The 21143-nt window shown below is 35.4% G+C and overlaps 1 protein-coding gene across 4 annotated transcripts in view; it reads left to right on the top strand.

Moving 5' to 3' along the window:
• The window catches only part of ZFP91 (ZFP91 zinc finger protein, atypical E3 ubiquitin ligase), a 47419-nt gene that overhangs the window by 6773 nt on the left and 19503 nt on the right, over positions 1-21143 (top strand). The gene's annotated exons all lie outside the window — the stretch shown is intronic.

Raw genomic sequence — 21143 nt, 5'->3', positions numbered from 1 at the left:
AAAGACTATATTGGCATTATTTAGAAACCTTATAAAAGGCAGTCAGATTATTTGATGGCAATTTATTGTAATTCTTTAAGCTATTTGGTTTTTTTTTTTTAATTAAGAGAGGAGTGATACACAATAATAGATTGAAGTGTAGGCAAAATATTGATGCTGGTGGATGCTCAAATTATAATTGCAGTTTGAAGAATGCTGAAAGAAAAGTGTTCTAAAAATTGAGCCTAGTGAATAAATGAGGTCATTAGGTCATTTCTTTTCAAATTAGAGTTTTGTCAAACCAAATAATATGTATTGAGTATAGTTTTCTGCTTTTCTGGATTACATAGGGAAGCTAATGTTCATTTTTTTCAAATTTTTTCAAAAGACTTTATTCTGGCTTTTCAGATTAGGTTATTAAAATTGTTCCCATCATGTTGGACCAGTTGTTTATTCGTTTTATTTTCAACTTTGGTTGTGTTCCTCCATGCTTAAAATACATAGCATCCTCCTTAAAACTAGAACAAGTATATTTTTAGGCATATTTTATTTATTGTGTATGATCTTGAGCCAGTCCTGACACAGCCAGTTCTCAACTCCCACAATCCACTTAACACCTGAGAGTTGACCAGTTTTTAAGGCCTACTTTTAGCCTACTATTTCTAAAAAAGAAAAAAAATAGATAACCTGTATATATGTGCATTTATATGTGTATATGTAATATACGCATAAAATCTTCATTAATAAAGATTTTTCTGTTTGCATAAAGAGAATGCTTTGAGATTATATAAGGCAAGTTTAAAATCGGAATTTTATGCCAATTAGAACAATTGATAGTGTTCTACCTATTAGGAACCACTATCTTGAATTGTTGGTGGCTGTTTTGTAAATAATTAGGTGTCAGTGCTAAGGTTTCTTATTTCTCTGATTGGATTTTGAGACTAATAATTTTATAATATACCAAACAGAAGTATTTTATGCCAGGCAAGTTTTTTTTTTTTTTTTTTTTAATAGAAAACTTTTCATGATTATTTTATCTGGTGAGTATTTTGTTGCTATTGTTTTTTTTGGCCAGGGCCAGGTTTCAACCCACCACTTCCAGTATATGGGGCCAGGACCTTACTCCTTGAGCCACAGGCGCTGCCTGTTGTTGTTGTCACATAGAAGATGGGTTATGTCTGCCACGAATGGCAGGTCCTGTGTTTCTTATTCAGAGATTATTTTGGAGATTTTATTATGTGAAGAAAATGTAGAAACAAATGATAATCGAGTCCAAATAGTTTTGATTAAGACAGAAAACAATCTGCATTAATCAGAAAAAATTACCTTATATATTTAAAGAAATTGCTCTGGGATGCTTTGAGGAGAATTTGAAAAATGTGATGAAAATTTTTTGGAGCCCATGTGGAAGATAAATTTAATTATCTGTGCAGATATCTTAAACCAGAAGTTGGACTGTTGTGTGGTTGTGCAGCTGTAGAGGGATTAAAAGTGCATTCTTGGTAATTCAGTCTCAAAATTAATCACAGTTTAATCCACAGGTTAAATGTTCTGGATCTAGACATTCTCAAATTCTAATCTCCATTTCTTTATTAGTTTACTTATTATAGTAGTTGTTCAACTCTTAAGATTAACATAAAGGTACATAAGAACTATAACATTCATAAAATGAAACCAGTGAATAAAGAAATGTCGGCTTGAGCAGTCGTGTTTTATTGTACTATTTAATATTTGAGTTCACCTTAATTACTGTTACTCTCTGGTAGTCCTCATGTTCAATCCACTGAAGTTTAACTAAAGTAACTAAAAACTCAAAACCTAAGGCTTTTCAAAACTTTGAGGTTTATTTTCTAGTGATATGACTAGCTCTGTGTTTTGTTAATATTGAAAAGATGTTTTCAGGATTATTTTTACTCTTATTTAATCCAAACACCTAGAAATTGTATGTTTTTCTTGAGTTGAAGATAAGAACTTTTGACATGTTTCAATAAGTAAACAATACTGTATACACAAAGAAAGCAACTTAGCATGAGTTTTAAAAAGTGCTACCCTCAACTCCAGATAGAAATAATAATAAATCTTAGTATTAGTTTCTATTTCTGTTGCATTCGTTAAATTTTAATAGGTATATATAATGGAAAGCTATTTGCAAAAATAATGTTGGTTAATTCATTCAACAGATAACTGTTCAGGATATGTGTCTGGCACCACTGTGGGTCCTAGGTTGTACTAGTAATCAAATAAGTGAAAAGAAGAAATCCAAACAGTATAATATGTTTGATGAAGTTGGTGTTGGGGAAACTAAGTTTAGATAAGAAGGGAAGGGAAGATCTCTTGGAGGAGGTAATATTTGAGCACACACCTAAATATGCTGATAGAAATCTGGATAAGTAGCATTCCACATAGGAAGAAGCAAAAAGGAAAAAGATTAAAATTTGAAAATTTAGTTTACCACTGCCAGTGGATTATATTTTCATCATTGTGGAGCTTTCAAGTTACCTGAAATCTTGAGGGATGGAGGCTTAGATATTTCTTAACTTGGCTTTATGTTTTCATTTTGTTCCCTATGTTGAGCCAGTATTATACTCTTGATAATAAAGTAAAAGAATTGATGAATGACAGTTAAAAGTGCTCATTAAGACAGAACTTCATTAAAAAGGGAGACTTAAATACCTTAATCTTTACTAACCTATGTCTTCAGGTGTTTTGTTCAGTGATACTATGCATAATCAATACTACTGAGTCAAGTAAATGTGGGCAGTGCTTGAGTCATTAATGTTAAAGATTATTAATTGCAGGAGTTGTCAGAAACATTCATTAGTGTAAATGCCAGAATTTTTGCAGCGATTACCCAACTTAACTTGACCACAAAGACCCCCTTCATAAAGAACATTTCATAACACTAGAGTTTGTGGGAAGCATACTTTGAAGTAATAGGTGCATAAAATTTTGATTGTATTAAAATCTGTGTCTTTTTATTCAGAATTATTTTACTGTTTTCAGTTACTCTTTTTATGCAGTAGTGATGTTTGACAAAGATTATTTAGAATCAGCAAATGAATTTATAACAGATTCAGGAATTTACTTAGCTTGTTAGAGCTTAATTGTCAACTATTTGCTTTATCTAGTTTATTACAGTATATAATAAGCTTTAAATCTGGAATTATTACTGAAAATGTTAGATTGTTTTGATTTTATTTTTTCCTACACTCTGGGTCAGTTTTGTCTTATATTGATTTAGTCAGATTTATAGATTATGCCTGTGTGCTCCATTTTTTAAAAATTCAAATTAATTGATTTTTTATAATTCTTTTTTTTTTTTGCAGTTTTGGCCGGGGCTGGGTTTGAACCTGCCACCTCCGGCATATGGCATATGGGGCCGTCACCCTACTCCTTTGAGCCACAGGCGCTGCCCCAGATTTTTAACAATTTTCATAGTTTTAATTTCAAATGTTGGAATACCTTTGGTTATTTCTTACCTTCTCTAATCAGTTTCTTTGATGATTTTTTTTTTTTTTTTTTGGCCGGGGCTGGGTTTGAACCCACCACCTCCTACTCCTTGAGCCACAGGAGCTGCCCTCTAATCAGTTTCTTATAACCCATTTATCTTGGATTATTTTCAAATTTTAACTTTAATCTAATAGTGACTGTTGTGCCTTCATTTACAGATGCATCTCATTTCTAGTACCAAATGTTTTGTGTTATTCTTAAATATATGAGATTTTTTTTTTTGGTCCTTTTTTTCCCATTGCCATGAGAAAAATCTGACTTTTTCTGTTTTTTACATTTGTATTTCTATACAAAAGAAGATACAAAAAGGTGCTTGGGACACAGTTGGTTTATGTGTCTTCACAGGTGGTTTATGAAAAAATTTGAATCTCCTTGCTATGACCTGATTTTCCTAGTTAAAATAAAATCCCGTCGGTTTTAAATAGAAAAGTGTTCTAAAGGAAAATCTCTAGGTGAGAAAGGGTAGTTGGAAGGCTAGTGTTAATCCTCAGACATACTATTAGTTTTAGCTGAAACATTTCTCCTTTAAGGCGGCTCACTCCTGTAATCCCAGCACTGTGGGAGGCTGAGGCGGGAGGATTGCTTGAGCTCAGGAGTTCAAGGCTTGTCTGAGCGAGAGTGAGACCCCCAACTCATGAAAAAAAAAATGGAAAAACCCAGCCAGGTGCCACAGCAAGTACCTGTAATCCCAGCAGCTTCTAAGGCAGCAGGATGCTCACAGCTGGAGTCTGAGGTTGCAGTGAGCTATGAGGCCATTACACTCTGCTCAGGGCATAGGGTAGAACTCTGTCTGGACAAAAAAAAAAAAAAAGCAGCTGTGTGCATATGCTCATCCCAACCCCCTAATCCCCTAAATACAACAACAACAACCCAAATTAAATAGTACTCTTCTAAACTTAAATGTAAAGTTTTAACAGTTTCTTCTAATATTTGTGCTGCTGAGATTGGCTAATTTTTGGAAATGGACTTTGCTAGTAATAATAATTTATGGGGTGGTGCCTGTAGCTCAGTCGGCAGGTTGATAGCCTAGGGAGACGAGTTCAAACCTGGCCTGGGCCTGCTAAGCAACAATGACAACTGCAACAAAAAAATAGCTGGGTGTTGTGGTGGATGCCTGTGGTCCCAGCTACTTGGGAGGCTGAGGGAAGAGAATCGCTTAAGCCCAAGAGTTTGAGGTTGCTGTGAGCTGTGATGCCACGCACTCTACCCAGTGCGACAGCTTGAGACTCTGCCTCAAAATAATAATATTATTATTGTTTATGGAAAATAGTATAGCTAATGATACAAATACACAGAGTAGTTCAGTCAGATTTCAGACACTCAAGTTTCTGATTTTATGACAATACAGACATTTTTATCTGTCTTTCTTTCCTAGCCTTTTATCTTAAAGTAGCAAGGACTGTATCATTTCTCCCAGTAAGAGAATGATCTACTAAGACATCTTATTCTGTGGTGTTCCTTTAATCCATTTTGCTAGTTCAACCATCCAGACTTCCTGGTGATTCTTCCTCTGTGTTGTAATTTCCTGGAAGTACAAACACATTTATGATATGTGTGGATTTTTGTACATGTGTGAAAAGCCTTGGATATCAGCTTATTTCAGTTATAGGATGTTTTATCAATCAGGTAAAGGAGCAAAGAAATAAATTTGCCCATTATAATCATTTTGTAAAAGAGCTATCTCTGACATAGTTAAAAGATTATTCTGTTATAGATAGTAATTATCTCATATGGAAATCCCTTTTCCTGCCAAAATGACTTGTTATAGCAGAATGCCCTAGTAGAAGATAACTGAAACAGGAAATCTAAGGTCCTGAGTGGGGAAACACATCTTCAGGTACTAAAATCCAGAGCCCCTGAGAGAGACCCATCTCTGCATGTGAGCATAACTTATCCTCACACTGAAATCATCCTGAGTGGATAAGAATCTTACAAAACAGAATTAAATTAACTCTCATTTAATCCCCCAACCCTTTAAATCCAATTAGAAACAAGTTCCTTTCAATTAAAACACACCAGGTTAACCTAACTACATCCAAGTAAAGGCCGCTTTAGTCTTAGCATCTAAGAATTTAGTAGCTTAAAATACAATAATTTATTATTTCTTGCTTGTGCTGTCCCCCCTCCTCATTGCTCTTTCAGTTTAGACTTTTTCATGTCATTTTAGTTTCAAGGCCGTGTTTAAAATGCTGAAAGCAGTAGCTGCAAAATATCTTGAAGGCGTTCTATAGGATATAGGATCAGCATTAAAAAAATGCATTTCTGTTCATTAGCAACAAATAGAAAATTAAAATCAAAGAATAATATGATTTACAGTGATTTTTTTTTTTTTTTTTTTTGCAGTTTTTGGCCGGGGTGGGTTTAAACCCACCACCTCTGGTATATGGGGCTGGCGCCCTACTCCTTTGAGCCACAGGCACCACCTGATTTACAGTAGTATTTATAATAATATAAAAATAGGAAATACTTGGATAAATTGCATAAAGGATTTGGAAGGTTTATACACTGAAAAGAGCAAAACATTCTGAGTAAAATTGAAGACATGAATAAATAAAGTGACGTACCTGATTCATGGGTTTGAAAAGTCAATATTATTAAGGCATCTTTTCTCCCGACATTTATCTATAAGTATGATGTAATTCAAATCATAATTCCAACAGGATTTTTTTTGGTGCCGTTTTGACCTGAAAATTTCTTGATAAAGAGGTCTTGGAAACCCCTAGAGTTTATAACTTTAAAAAAAAAAAAAAAAAAACCATAGCATAAACTAATCAGGATTCCCACTATATTTTTAAGAGTGGGATTGAATCTTTAAGAAAGGAAGAGATAGGGATGCAAGGCTGGTTTAACATACGCAAGTCCATAAACGTTATCCACCATATTAACAGAGGCAAAAATAAAGATCACATGATCCTCTCAATAGATGCAGAAAAAGCATTTGATAAAATCCAGCATCCTTTTCTAATTAGAACACTGAAGAGTATACGCATAGGTGGCACATTTCTTAAACTGATTGAAGCTATCTATGACAAACCCACAGTCAATATTTTACTGAATGGAGTAAAACTGAAAGCTTTTCCTCTTAGAACTGGAACCAGACAAGGTTGTCCTCTGTCACCTTTACTATTCAACGTAGTGCTGGAAGTTCTAGCCAATACAGTTAGGCAAGACAAGGAAATAAAGGGAATCCAAATGGGAGCAGAGGAGGTCAAACTCTCCCTCTTTGCTGACGACATGATCTTATACTTAGAGAACCCCAAAGACTCAACCACAAGACTCCTAGAAGTCATCAAAAAATACAGTAATGTCTCAGGATATAAAATCAATGTCCACAAGTCAGTAGCCTTTGTGTACACCAATAACAGTCAAGATGAGAAGCTAATTAAGGACACAACTCCCTTCACCATAGTTTCAAAGAAAATGAAATACCTAGGAATATACCTAACGAAGGAGGTGAAGGACCTCTATAAATAAAACTATGAAATCCTCAGAAAGGAAATAGCAGAGGATATTAACAAATGGAAGAACATACCATGCTCATGGATGGGAAGAATCAACATTGTTAAAATGTCTATACTTCCCAAAGCTATCTACCTATTCAATGCCATTCCTATCAAAATACCAACATCGTACTTTCAAGATTTGGAAAAAATGATTCTGCGTTTTGTATGGAACCGGAAAAAAACCCGTATAGCTAAGGCAGTTCTCTGTAACAAAAATAAAGCTGGGGGCATCAGCATACCAGATTTTAGTCTGTACTACAAAGCCATAGTGCTCAAGACAGCATGGTACTGGCACAAAAACAGAGACATCGACACTTGGAATCGAATTGAAAACCAAGAAATGAAACTAACATTTTACAACCACCTAATCTTTGATAAACCAAACAAGAACATACCTTGGGGGAAAGACTCCCTATTCAATAAATGGTGTTGGGAGAACTGGCTGTCTACATGTAAAAGACTGAAACTGGACCCACACCTTTCTCCACTCACAAAAATTGATTCAAGATGGATAAAGGACTTAAATTTAAGGCATGAAACAATAAAAATCCTCCAAGAAAGCATAGGAAAAACACTGGAAGATATTGGCCTGGGGAAAGACTTCATGAAGAAGACTGCCATGGCAATTGCAACAACAACAAAAATCAACAAATGGGACTTCATTAAACTGAAAAGCTTCTGTACAGCTAAGGAGACAATAACCAAAGCAAAGAGACAACCTACACAATGGGGAAGGATATTTGCATATTTTCAATCAGACAAAAGCTTGATAACTAGGATCTATAGAGAACTCAAATTAATCCACATGAAAAAAGCCAACAATCCCATATATCAATGGGCAAGAGACATGAATAGAACTTTCTCTAAATACGATAGACGAATGGCTAACAAACACATGAAAAAATGTTTATCATCTCTATATATTAGAGAAATGCAAATCAAAACAACCCTGAGATATCATCTAACCCCAGTGAGAATGGCCCACATCACAAAATCTCAAAACTGCAGATGCTGGCGTGGATGTGGAGAGAAGGGAACACTTTTACACTGCTGGTGGGACTGCAAACTAGTACAACCTTTTTGGAAGGAAGTATGGAGAAACCTCAAAGCACTCAAGCTAGACCTCCCATTTGATCCTGCAATCCCATTACTTGGCATCTACCCAGAAGGAAAGAAATCCTTTTATCATAAGGACACTTGTACTAGACTGTTTATTTTAGCTCAATTTACAATCGCCAAAATGTGAAACAGCCTAAATGTCCACCAACCCAGGAATGGATTAACAAGCTGTGGTATATGTATACCATGGAATACTATTCAGCCATTAAAAAAAATGGAGACTTTACATCCTTCGTATTAACCTGGATGGACGTGGAAGACATTATTCTTAGTAAAGCATCACAAGAATGGAGAAGCATGAATCCTATGTACTCAATTTTGATATGAGGACAACTAATGACAATTATGGTTATTGGGGGGGAAACAGAAAGAGGGGAGGGGGGTGGGGCCTTGGGGTGTGTCACAGTTTATGGGGGCAAGACATGATTGTAGGAGGGACTTTACCTAACAATGGCAATCAGTGTAACTTGGCTTATTGTATCCTCAATGAATCCCCAACAATAAAAAAAAAAAAGTTTATAAAAAAAAGAAAGGAAGAGATGAATACTGGTGAGTATACAACCCTGGCTACTACACACATAGAATCCATATTTTATTTAAGCATTACCCAATTTAAAAACATTTGCTATATCGCTTTTTTTCCTGAGATTATAGGTGATTTTAAAGAAATTTAAAATATACGGTACTTACACAACTAATGTGTAATATACATACACATACACGTATATTATATATATTTACAAGGCTCCCCATATATATTAGTTGCTGCATATTATTGTAAATAATACTGAAACATATATATATGGGGAGCCTTGTAAATATTTATAAAGTGAGCCTAGTCATGTAAGCATCACTCAGCTTAAGTAGATCATGATTAGCATTCCAGAAACTCTGTGTACCTCTTTAAGTCAACTACTCCCCCCCATGCAACCATCCTTTTGGCTTTAAATAACATAAATTAGTTTTGCAAGGTTTTGAATTTTACATAAATGGAATAGTGCAGTATATTATTACTCTTGTGTGCCAAGCTTGCACTCATCATTTTCTGAAAGAGGTATTGTATTTGTACGTTGTTGTTTTTGTTGCTATGTATTCTATTGTGGGAATATACACAGTATTAGTTTCTGCATTTTACCTTTGATGGATGGGCATTTGGGTAATTTTCAATTTAGGCCTTTATGAGTGAGTAGTGCTGTGGTACACATTTTTAAAATATGTTATTGGGGTGTAACATACGTATCATAAAGTGCGTCCATTTCAAATGTACAGTTCAGCGATTTTGATAAACTAAATTGCTCACCTATCATCACTATCCACTTTTGAAAACTTTCTTTTTACCCCAGTGCTGTCCTTCATGCTTGTTTGTGGTTAATCCTTATTCACTTCTAGGATTAATCCTTAATCCTCACTTCTAGTCCCAGGCAGTGATTAATCTGTTTTGTATTATAGATTTGGTCCCCCCCCACACACACATTTTATATAAATGGACTTAATACAATGTGTTTTACATTGCATATGTGAAGTATGGCTTGCAGGGAAGACAAATTTGTATGCATAGTGCCACTTTTGTGTAGTGAACTTGCCACCAGGTAGCTGGCTGATCACGCCCAGGGATGGTGCCCTATCAGTGGCACAGTATTGGTTTCTGCTGCTAACAGATTGGATTTAGCAGTGGCTGTTTCCAGGTTTTGGTGAGACTCAGTCTGGATTTGGTTTTCAGCAGTCTCAGTTCTGCAGCTATAGTAGATATTTTTCAGGGCAGACATAGAATTTTTTTTTTTTTTAAGTCCAGTCAACCTTAAGGACATAGAAACTTTGAGGTCATTTTTGTGGCACTTTAACTAGGAATTTGAATCCTAACTAAGCACTTTCTTTTCTTTCTACACCTCTGTGCTTTTTAGTTAGGAACAACCAGCTAATCTCATTATACTTGTTAGTTTGACCAAAATATTCTAAGCAAATACATGATTGCCAGAACCTTGCCCCTTAATAAGTATTTGATTAGTATCCATTGGTGATATTTGCCTCTCTCTATTGCCACGTCATGCCATGGACTATCAGGAAGTAGTTATTTAGTCTCTTTAAATGTAATCAGTTTAGAGAACTGATTCCAGAAAACCCGATCTTAAGATTTTTCTTTCTGTAAACCACTCTCAGTGTCTTAGAGCAGCAGTTCTCAACCTGTGGGTTGCGACCCACAGGAACTGTATTAAAGGGTTGCGAACCACCGTCTTAGAGTCTATATTAGCCAGGCTTACCTGAGGAACAGAATCAATAGAATACACAAAGATAGACATATTTTAAGGAACTGGCTCATGCATTTATGGGGGCTGTCAAGTTGAAAATCCATAGGACACTTAGTTGCTGCATATTATTGTAAATAATGCTGAAATAGAAATAGAAGCGCAGATACCTCTTTGACACACTGACTTTGATTGCTTTGGGTATATATTGAGAAATGAGGTAGCTGGATCACAGGGTAATTCTGTTTTTCTTTTTTTGAGAAACTTCCGTACTGTTTTCCAAAATGGCTGTACTGATTTACATCCCAACAGTGTATATGAATTTTCTTTTCTGCACATCCTTGCCAACGCTTGTTACTCATCTTTTACTAATAGCTATTATAATGCATATAAGATGATAGGTCATTGTGGCTTTAATTTGAATTTGCCTGTTGGTTAATGTCCATCAGAGGATGAATAAATTTTTTAAAATGTACTATATCTACATAATAGAATACTATATAGCCTTTAAAAAGAAAGTAATTCACTCATTTGGAACAACATGGATGGAACTGAGAGGACATTATGCTAAGTGGAATTAGCCTGGCAGTTAAAGACATAACTGAGTGATCTCACTTGTATGTGGAATTTCAGTAAGTCAATTTCATAAAAACAACCACAGATTGAGATTGAGTGGGGGGTGAGGAAAGGGGAGATTATGAGGAAAGGGTACAAAGATTCAGTTAGACTGGAGGAGTAAGTTTTGCATTGCATGGTGACCACAGTTAATAATGTATTGTGGGTTCAAGATTGCTAAAAATACAGATTTCTAATGTTCTCATTACAAAAAAAAGTTGGTGAGGTGATGGCTTTGATAATTAGCTTGAGTGCTTCTACAGTGTGTATATTAATACATAGATCAAAACATCACATTATCTGTTGTATTGCGAGTTTCTTCCCTCAACTTAGCTGGTAGCTACTGCCCCCATCAGCCACCAGAGGCCCAGACAAAAAAAGCACTAGTGGGGCTCTAAAATAACAGTAAAAAGTAGAATATAGAAAGTATACTAGTAATGGAGAATTTGTTGAGTATTATGTCCTGTAAATTGTTGTGTTCCTGTACTTTTATATTAGTGGCAGCACAGTGTATTTGTTTACACCAGCATCACCACAAATGTGTAATGCATTGCACTAGAACAGCACTAGGTGATAGGAATTTTTCAGTTTCGTTGTAATCTTCTGAGATGATCATGTCACATATGAGGTCTGCCGTGGACTGAAATGTTGTGCAGCACATGACTATGCAAGGAAGACATAGGGACCTTAACAATAGCTATTTTAGTGGAATGGTAGAGTCAGAAGTCAAGCAATCCTTAAAACCTCTATCTTTCTTATTTCTATGTCATGTTATGGTCAAGATCTGCTCATTTTGTCCCCATCCCACCTCAGTGGGAAAATCAACTTTATTTTCATTATAATTTTAAGTAAATCCCTTATTATTGTTAGTAGTTTTGTACTATTACAATTGTATTTCAGCTGGTTCTTCTTAATTTGCATCTCTCAAACCTTCGCCCTTTCTTATCAGTCAGCCATACCATCTGAAAATCTCTCTTCTTGGGTCAGGTAACTCTTTGTAACTTTCAGAAATTCTCTTCTGCCTAACTTCAGATTTCTGAGGGTTGGATCCAAGGCCTCTAAGGGTAGATCTGTTGCCCCCAGTCTCTGTTAAGAGCTAGGCCACACAGCAGGAGGTGAGTGGTGGCACTGGCATCACCTCCTGAGCTCTGCCACCTCTCAGATCAGTGGCAGCATTAGATTCTTGTAGGAGCATGAATACTACTGTAAATAGCATAGCTAGGATTTAGGATGGATCTAGGATGCACACTCCTTATGGGAATCTTATGCCTGATAATCTGAGGTAGCGCTGAGGTGGTGATGCTCGCATTGGGGAGCATCTGCAAATATAGATGACTATTAGCAGAGAGGTTTGACTGCACAGAGATAATAAATCAGTCACTTGAAGACTCATATCAGAACTACCACTCCACCCTTTAGGTCTGTCGAAAATTTGTCTTCCATGAAACTGGTCCTTGGTGCCAAAAAAGGTCAGACAGAGACCCCTGGTATAGATGATACTTATCCAGATGAATTGTTCACAGTCCTCCTTAAGTAGACTGCCACATTTCTTCCTATATTATTATCTCCCAAATCTCTTTACTTTTCTGATTTTGTTGCACTGTCCTGTTCTTTTTTTCTTAAACATATCTTCAGTGTCAGTGTTATACTTGAATATATATTTCATATATATTTCATGCCCCAGATAGAGTGATTTGAACACAGCCAGATTGTACTTTGGTTCCTTATAATATACAGATATTTTGCAATTCAGAACTGTTGCTGGAAAAGAAAAACCAGTGAAGAAGCCAAATATTAGGGATAGCTAAAAACAACACATTTTGTAAATATTGAAAATTATTCATTTTATGTGGACCAAGTTAAATCTAGACCATAACAGGTTTTTAATGCACTGTTAATTCCCAATTTTATATATGTAATGCAGACCCTGTTCTCTAAACTTCAGGTCCATTCATAGTTTATGCAGCAAACATCTCAACTTATCCAAAGTGAAACACATGTCATATCACTCTAGTGGTCTCCTCAAAACAACAACAAACATCTGATCTTTCTTTGTTTTTCCATCTTCTGTCAATTGTTTAAGTCAGAAATTAGGAAACCAAAATACTTGGCATCCATTTCTGTCTCCTTCTATCCCTTTGTTAAGTTACTCTCTCCTTAATATTTCTCTTATCTTTAATTCTTTCCATCTCCAGCATTCTTAATTCTTTTTAAAACTATTATTTGTGGCCTGGTATGTTGCAGTGGAGGTTTAGCTGGTCACCTGGCATCTACTCTTGCCTCCACCTAGGTCATTGTGTAGCCTCCAGCCCAACTGAACATTGAAAATGCAGATCTGATTGTGCCACCTTTCTACTCCAACTCTTTGTGTGCCTATTAGAATAAGATCCAAAATCCTGCAAGAACTTTCTTAATTAGACTTTTTCCTTTCTCCTCAGCATGATAAGTGATGACAGTTTCTGTTATTATTTTACTGCTCCAGTCACACTGATCTTCTTACTTTCAGTTTTTACCTCAGGAGATTTATGCACTCTATCCCTTCCCCTTCTCTGCTATTGAGATACCACTTATTTATCCTTCAGAGTTCAGGCATATTTATTTAAACTTAATTGTTGAGTTAATTGTTAGCTACAGAGACATTAAGTTAACACTGGTTTTAAGAGGTATAGTTTCAAGGAGAAATCATCCTTTTAGCTAAAATGTATGTCTAAGCAAAGTCTTTAAATGTTTTTAAGGGACAAAACTAATTCGCCTAATGTCTATACTTTAAATGTTAATGGTATTACATTGTGATTCTAATTTTTTTGCCCTAAACTTTTAATATTGTCTGTAGAAATTTTGTAGATGTTATTATTTTTGTCCTTTACTTTCTACCGGCTCTGGTGGCTAAAGTCTGATGTGAAATAGGTAAGGAAAAAAACAGAAACAAAAAAAAAAAAAAAAAGAAGAAAGCAAATAGAAACATATGCAGGTCTTGTAAACAGAGATAATTAGGAAAAGAAAGAAAAATCTGATATTTAGTATTACTACAAACATATACTTTTAACAGTATTATTAAATTATTGTTTTAAAAATGAGTAAACCAGGTTGGAATGTAAAAACTATTTATTTATTTATATATATATATTTATTTTTATTTTTTTATTTTTTTTTATTTTGAGTTCTCTGTGGATTCTGGTTATTAGACCTTTGTCGATAGTATAACTTGCAAAAATCCTGTCCCTTTCTGAGAGCTATTTGCTTTACTTAGTGTGTTCTTGGCAGTGCAGAAGCTTTTTTTTTTTTTTTTTTTCCCGTTTTTATTTTTATATATTTTTTAATTTTTTTATTAAATCATAACTGTATACAATGATATGATTATGGGGCTATTTATATTTTTTAAGATAGAGTCTCACTTTGTCACCCTTGGTAGAGTCCATGGCATCTTAGCTTCAGCAACTTCAAACTCTAGGGTTCAAGCGATTCTCTTTCCTCAGCCTCCCAGGTAGATGGGACTACAGACACTCGCCACAACGCCCTGGCTGTTTTTAGAGATGGGAGTCTCACTCTGGCTCAGGCTGGTCTTGAACCTGTGAGCTCAGGCAGTCCACCTGCCTTGGCCTCCCAGAGTGCTAGGATTATAGGCCTGAGCCACCACACCCAGTCTATTTAATTTTTTAAAGTTTGAAAATCACAGCTTTTTGCCCTCCTGGCTTTTTTTTTTTTTTATAGAGTCTTTTATTTCTTATGATCTTACTCTGTGGCCTAGGCTGGAGTACAGAGGCACAATGACAACTCACTGCAACCTCCAATTCACAGGCTCAAGTGCTTCTCTTAGCTCACCCTCCCAAGCATCTAGTACTACAAGAGTGTGCCACCATATGCAGCTAATGTTTTTGTAGAGACACAGTGTTGCTATGTTGCCCAGGCTTGTCTCAGACTCATGGCTCGGGTGATCCTCTTGCCTTCGCCTCCCAAAGTGCTAAGATTATAGGCTTGAGACTTAAGATTATAGGCTATGCCTGCCTTTTTTCTGGTTTTTAATAACACATACAAAAAATTCCTCTAATTCTCCGTTTTGGAACATGAGGAAATATCACATTCAGTTTTATATTAAATATTAACTTTTAGGAAATAATTTTTATAGTCTATTTATTGTATAGGTAGGGCCCTCTCTAGGTACTTGTACCCAAGGATAAGTAAAAATGAACCATAACTGAATTGGGCCTTTGCACTGGTGCTTTCCCACCTGTTTTGTGTGGTTAGGTGTGGTATTACTATAGGTAGGAAGAATATAGACCAGGCGTCCTCAAACTTTTTAAACAGGGGGCCAATTCACTGTCCCTCAGACCGTTGCAGGGCCAGACTATAGTTAAAAAAAAAAAATCCTGTGAACAAATTCCTATGTACACTGCACATACCTTTTTTTTTTTTAATTGTTAAATCATAACTGTGTACATTAGTGTGATCAAGGGGTACAATATGCTGGTTTCATATACAATCTGAAATTCTTTTTTTGCAATTTTGGCCAAGGCTGGGTTTGAACCCGCCACCTCCGGAATATGGGGCCAGTGCCCTACTCCTTTGAGCCACAGGAGCAGCCCCACATATCTTATTTTGAAGTAAAAAAACAAAACGGGAACAAATACAATCACACCGCCCCATGTGGCCCACGGGCCGCAGTTTGAGCACCCCTGATATAGACTTTAGACTTAGATATACCTGAGTTCAATTGTAAGTTCCACAACTTATGAGCTTGGTAAAGTCAGTTGTTTTGCTCATCTGTAAAGATAAGAAGAATTAATTTGATGTGGTTATAAGAACTAAATTTAGAGAAATGGGGAAAAAATATTATGTTGGCCTAGCATTTAATAAACATTTAAGTTTTGTTGGTTTTCCAGAAGAAACTTAAATATTTAAAAAAATGTGGATGAGAAAATCTTTAGTTTTTTCATAGCTACACCCTGTTTTGCTCAATAATCAAATACTGGCTTTGATTATATCAGAATAGCTTTTCTTTTTTTTTTTTTTTTTTGTGGTTTTTGGCCGGGGCTGGGTTTGAACCCGCCACCTCTGGCATATGGGACCAGCGCCCTACTCCTTGAGCCACAGGCGCCGCCCAAGTATTTTATTGTAATCAAATGGCTCTCATCTTTTGGATTTTGATGAGTTAGCTTGCTTGGAAAAATGTACCTCTAGCTATTGGATTGAGATGAATCACACACCCTTTAGAATAAAATATTCCTACCAGTAGTGTTAATCTCTTATCACCTTAATTCATAGTGTCAACTACTCTTACTTTCTCTCTTCTTTCAAGAATGTACATTTAACCCTTGAGTAACATGGGGGTTAGGGGCACCAACCTCCTTCAAAAACCTGTGGATAACATTTGACTCCCCCAAAACTTAACTATTAATAGTCTGCTGTTGACCAGAAGCTTTACTGATAACAGTTGATTAACTCATATGTTATAGGTTATATGTATTATATACTATATTTTTATAATAAATCAAGCTAGAGAAAAAATGTTATTAAGAAAGCCATAGGAAGAAAAAATGTATTCATTAAGTGAAAGTGGCTCTTCACAAAGGTCTTCCTTCTACCTTGTTGTCAACACATTACATACACTAAGGAGGACTTGGAAGAGGAGGCGTTGATCCTGGGGTTTTAGAGGTGACAGAGGCAGAAGAGGTGGATAAAGTGGAAGGAGAAGCAGTGCAAGTTTATTGGGAATACATAATATTTTCTGTGTGACTTTTGCGTTTTCATTTCTCTAATAAAGTATTTCCATGTGGTACCAATCCTTCTTCCACCATTTGCCTTAGTTTCAGTGCCCATATCCTAGAAGGATTCATGTCCTAAAAGAAGTGAAAAGCAATCTTGAATAATTAGGGCCAAATTGTCTTTTCTGTGTTTTCTGGCACTGCTTTTTCTCCATAGTTTTCCTCAATATTACTGGCTCAGAAACACTTGCCTTCATCAGGACATATTCTGTTAATTCCTCTAGTGTGGGGTCTGTTGCTTCTTGAATTTCTCCGAAACCCATATCTTAAAACACTTTCCCCTCCATCTTTTTTTGCCATATCAACAATCTCTTTAATTTCCTTGATTGGCTATGTTGTAAATCTTGTAGAGTCATATGCAACATCTGGAGACATTTTTCTCAAGCAGGAATTTATTGTTTCAGGCTTGATAGTATCCATGGCATTTTCCGTAACAGTGATGACAATTTCAGTGGTATAATCCTTCCAGACTTTTGTGATGTTCTCTCTGTTGGGGTTCTCTTTCATTGCACTGATAGTCCTTTCTGTAGAGTATTGAGTGTAATGTGCCTTAAAGATCCTTATGACTAATCCAGAAGCTGAATTAGAGATGTGTTTGGGCATCAAGTAGATCAATTTGAGACCTTCAGTGTTAAACTCTTGGGATTCTGGGTGTCCAGAGGCATTGTCAAATATCAGAACTTAACTTTAAAAGGCAATCCCTTACTGGCAAGGATACTTCCTGATGTCAGGGACAAAGCATCGATAGAACCAATCTGAAAAATGATTGTCATTGTCTAGACTTTCTTGTGGTACAATCAAAAAACTGGCAGCTGGTTTTTATCTTTTCCTTTCAAGGCTGGAGAGTTAGCAGCTTTATAACTAAGGGTAGTCCTGATCATAAACCCAGCTGCATTTGCACAAAATAATAGAACCTTTTTCTGTCCTGGTGCTCACTTCTAATTAATAATGTCCTTAGTGGCATCCCCCACCCCCCTCGCCCTCAGCACAGGGCACCTATATCTGCATTAAAAACCTGTTCAGGCAATTTTTCTCAATGATTTCCTTAATGGCATCTGGGAATTGATCTGCTGACTCTTGGTTAACAGAAGATGTTTCTTCTATTACCTTGACATTTTTCTTTGTAAAATTATCAAGCCATTCTTTGTTGGCATTAAATTCTCCAGTTTTAGATTCTTTACCTTTCTTTTACTTTGTTTTCATATATGATAGTAACTTTGTTATTTCCAATCATATTAGAGTCATTCCTGCTGGTGTAGCTGTAGCAACAGCTTCATAAATTTACTTACTTTTTTTTTTTTTTTTTTACAATGGTTCTTTACACCACATTCATTTTGAATTGGCAGGCAACCACATGTGCAGGTCTAAACCTACAGTACATATCACACAATTCAACCTTCTCTTACACTGCCATGACTTTTCTCTGCTTCTTGGGAGTGTTTGCAACATAACTAGTGGCACTTTATAGGGGTCTCATGATGTTATTCAAGTTTTACAGCATTGCACTAAATACCATGCAAAATATGATAGAACTGTGAGAGATCACTTTTACTACAATACTCAATTTCCTGTAAAGACAACTGCTCATGTGGAGATGATTATCCTCAGCATTTTAAGTGAATACTCAACACAGTTGCATTCATTGGATTAGCAGCCAGAGGTGGTTACAAAATTATTAAAGTAGTACAGTACATACTACAGTTTTGTGCAGTTAGGATGTCATACTACATTTTAATGGTTTTTACATTTGTCTCAACTGTAGAATATGCCATGGATGGTCTGTAAGACTATCTTTGTGGATGTAATTTTTAGTTAATTTTAACTTTATAGTAGATTTGTGGTAAATGATAAGCTTGTATTTACATATAGTTATGCATTCATGACATACACATATTCAGTATTTCTAGGCTATATGGCTAATCTGTTTTTTCAATTTGCCACAAATCTTCCACATTTTTTTCAATATATTTATTGAAAAACATCCAGAGATGAGTGGACTATTGAAAAGCTGTATTGTTGAAGGACTAACTCTAGTTGCATTTACTGTTCTCCTTGTATCTCTGGTAGTGACTTGTCAGATACCTTCTTTGACTGAAGCTATCAGTACTCTGGCCTTTTCTCTTCTTTTTTATTCGTATATCAAGGAACCTTGTCAAAGTTAACTGCTATTTATTAAAAACAGCTAGAAATTTTCTTTGAAGTACCACCAGAAGAAACTTGGTTATTTTCTTATCTGGTTAGGATTGCTTATGTTAATGTATGGGTTATCTTTTTGTTGTCAGTTTCTACTCTAGAAACCTGATAGTGCTTTTGTGTGTGCGCATGTGTGTTTTGAGGTGAAATTCATGTAACAAAAAACTAACCATAAAAAATGAATCATTTTAAAGCACACAGTTCAGTGACATTTAGCACATTTACACTGTTCCTACAACCATCACTTCTATCTTGTTCTAAATATTTTCATCACCACCAAAAAAAAAAAATCCCTGTATCATTAAAAGCTGTTGTTTCTATTCCTTAACTCCAACAGACATTAATCTACTTTTTGTCTCTATGAATTTACCTATACTGGATATTTTATGGATTCATAGAGTATGTGGCTTTTATATCTGGTGTCTGTTGTACAGTGTTTTTAAGGTGCATCCATATTGTAGCATGTATTAATACTTCATTCCTTTTTATGGCTGAGTAAAAAAAATTGTTATGTTTATATGTGGCGTTTGGTTTATCCATTCAGTGATTAATGGACATTTGGATCTTTTCCACATTTTTGGCTTTTGTGAATTGTAAACATTTCATGTTTAAGTATTTGTTTAAATACCTGTTTTTTTAACTTTTGATTTATATATCTAGGAGTAGAATTGCTGGGTCATAATGGTAATTCTGTGTTCAAGGTTTTGAGGACATGCCAACTGTGCTGTTCAGTGACTGCTTCATTTTACATACCCATCAGCAATGAACAAGGGTTCAGTTTCTCTACATCCTTGCCAACACTTGTGCTTTTCTTTTTTATTTTTTTTTTAAAGCAAGCATGACACAAGTTGTATTGAGAAAGAGAAGGGTTTACAGAGTAAGAAAGTTTACAGAGCAGGGCACATTCTGCATAGACAGTGAATGGGCTTCCATTGACAGAAGAAGTAGGCGCGAAGTAGTCTTGTGTGTATTTCACTAATGACTCTTGTTGAGCATCTTCTCATGTACATTTTTGCCATTTGTATATCTTTTGAGGAGTATCTGTTTAAGTCCTTTCCCTATGTTTCAATTGGGTTTCTTTTTTTTTTGTTAGATTGAAAAACTATTATTCAAATATCCAAACTAATATTCTGGATATTAGACCTCATCAGATACATGATTTGCAAGAATTTTCTCCCATTCTGTAGGTTATCATCACTTCTGAACATTTTTTTAGCGTTAGCTCTTAAATAGATCTTTGATTTGTTTTGACTTAATTTTTATTTATGGCATAAAGTAATAGTTCAACTTCATTCTTTGCATATACATATCTAGTTTTCCCAGCACCATTTGTTGATAAGGCTGTGCTTTCCCCATTGAATGGTCTAGGCAGCCTTACTGAAAATCATTTGATGGGTTTATATCTTGACTCATAGTTCAGTTCATTGGTCTAAGTGTGCTTACCTTTATGCCAGTACCACACTGTAATGATTACTGTAGCTTGCAGTAAAGTTTTGAAATTGGGAAGAATAAAGTGAGTCCTCTAACATTGTTCTTTTTTAGTATGGTGTTGGCTAATTTGAGTATTTTAGATTTTTACATGAATTTTAGGATCAGGTTGTCAATTTCTGCAGAAAAAGAAGCTGTGGTTTTGATAGGGATTACATTCAGTCTATTATGGGAGAATTACCATCTTAATTTTCCTTTTGTTCATTGCTAATATAATATATTTAAAACAATTGAATTTTAGGCGATCTTATAGTCTGCCACTTTGCTGAATTTTTGTATTGCCTTTAATAGGTTTTTTGTGAATTTTTTAGAATTTTCTATATGTGAAACCATTTGATCTCCAAGTAGAAATACAGTTTTACTTCTTCCTTTCCAATTCAGTTGCCTTTTTGTTTTCCCTTGCCTAATGACTGTGGCTAGAACATTCTTAGAACAGTGTTGAATAAAAGTGAAGAAAGGTGACATCCTCGTCTAGTTCCTAATCTTAGGGAGAACTTAGTCTTTTGCCACTATGTGAGCTCTGGGATTTTTATAAATGGTCTTTTATCAAGTTGAGGAAGTTCCATTCTATTCTTAACACGGTTTGTGTTCTAATCACAAATGTTTAATTTTGTCAAATGCTTTTTCTACATTAGTTGAGATGATTGCGTTTTTTTCTCTTTGTTCTGTTAATGCTTTTTCTACATTAATTGAGATGGTTGTGCTTTTTTTCTTGTCTATTAATGAGGTAT

Source organism: Nycticebus coucang, chromosome 14, assembly GCF_027406575.1.
Source record: "Nycticebus coucang isolate mNycCou1 chromosome 14, mNycCou1.pri, whole genome shotgun sequence".
Taxonomy (NCBI): domain Eukaryota; kingdom Metazoa; phylum Chordata; class Mammalia; order Primates; family Lorisidae; genus Nycticebus; species Nycticebus coucang.
This window is presented reverse-complemented; position numbering and strand designations above follow the sequence as displayed.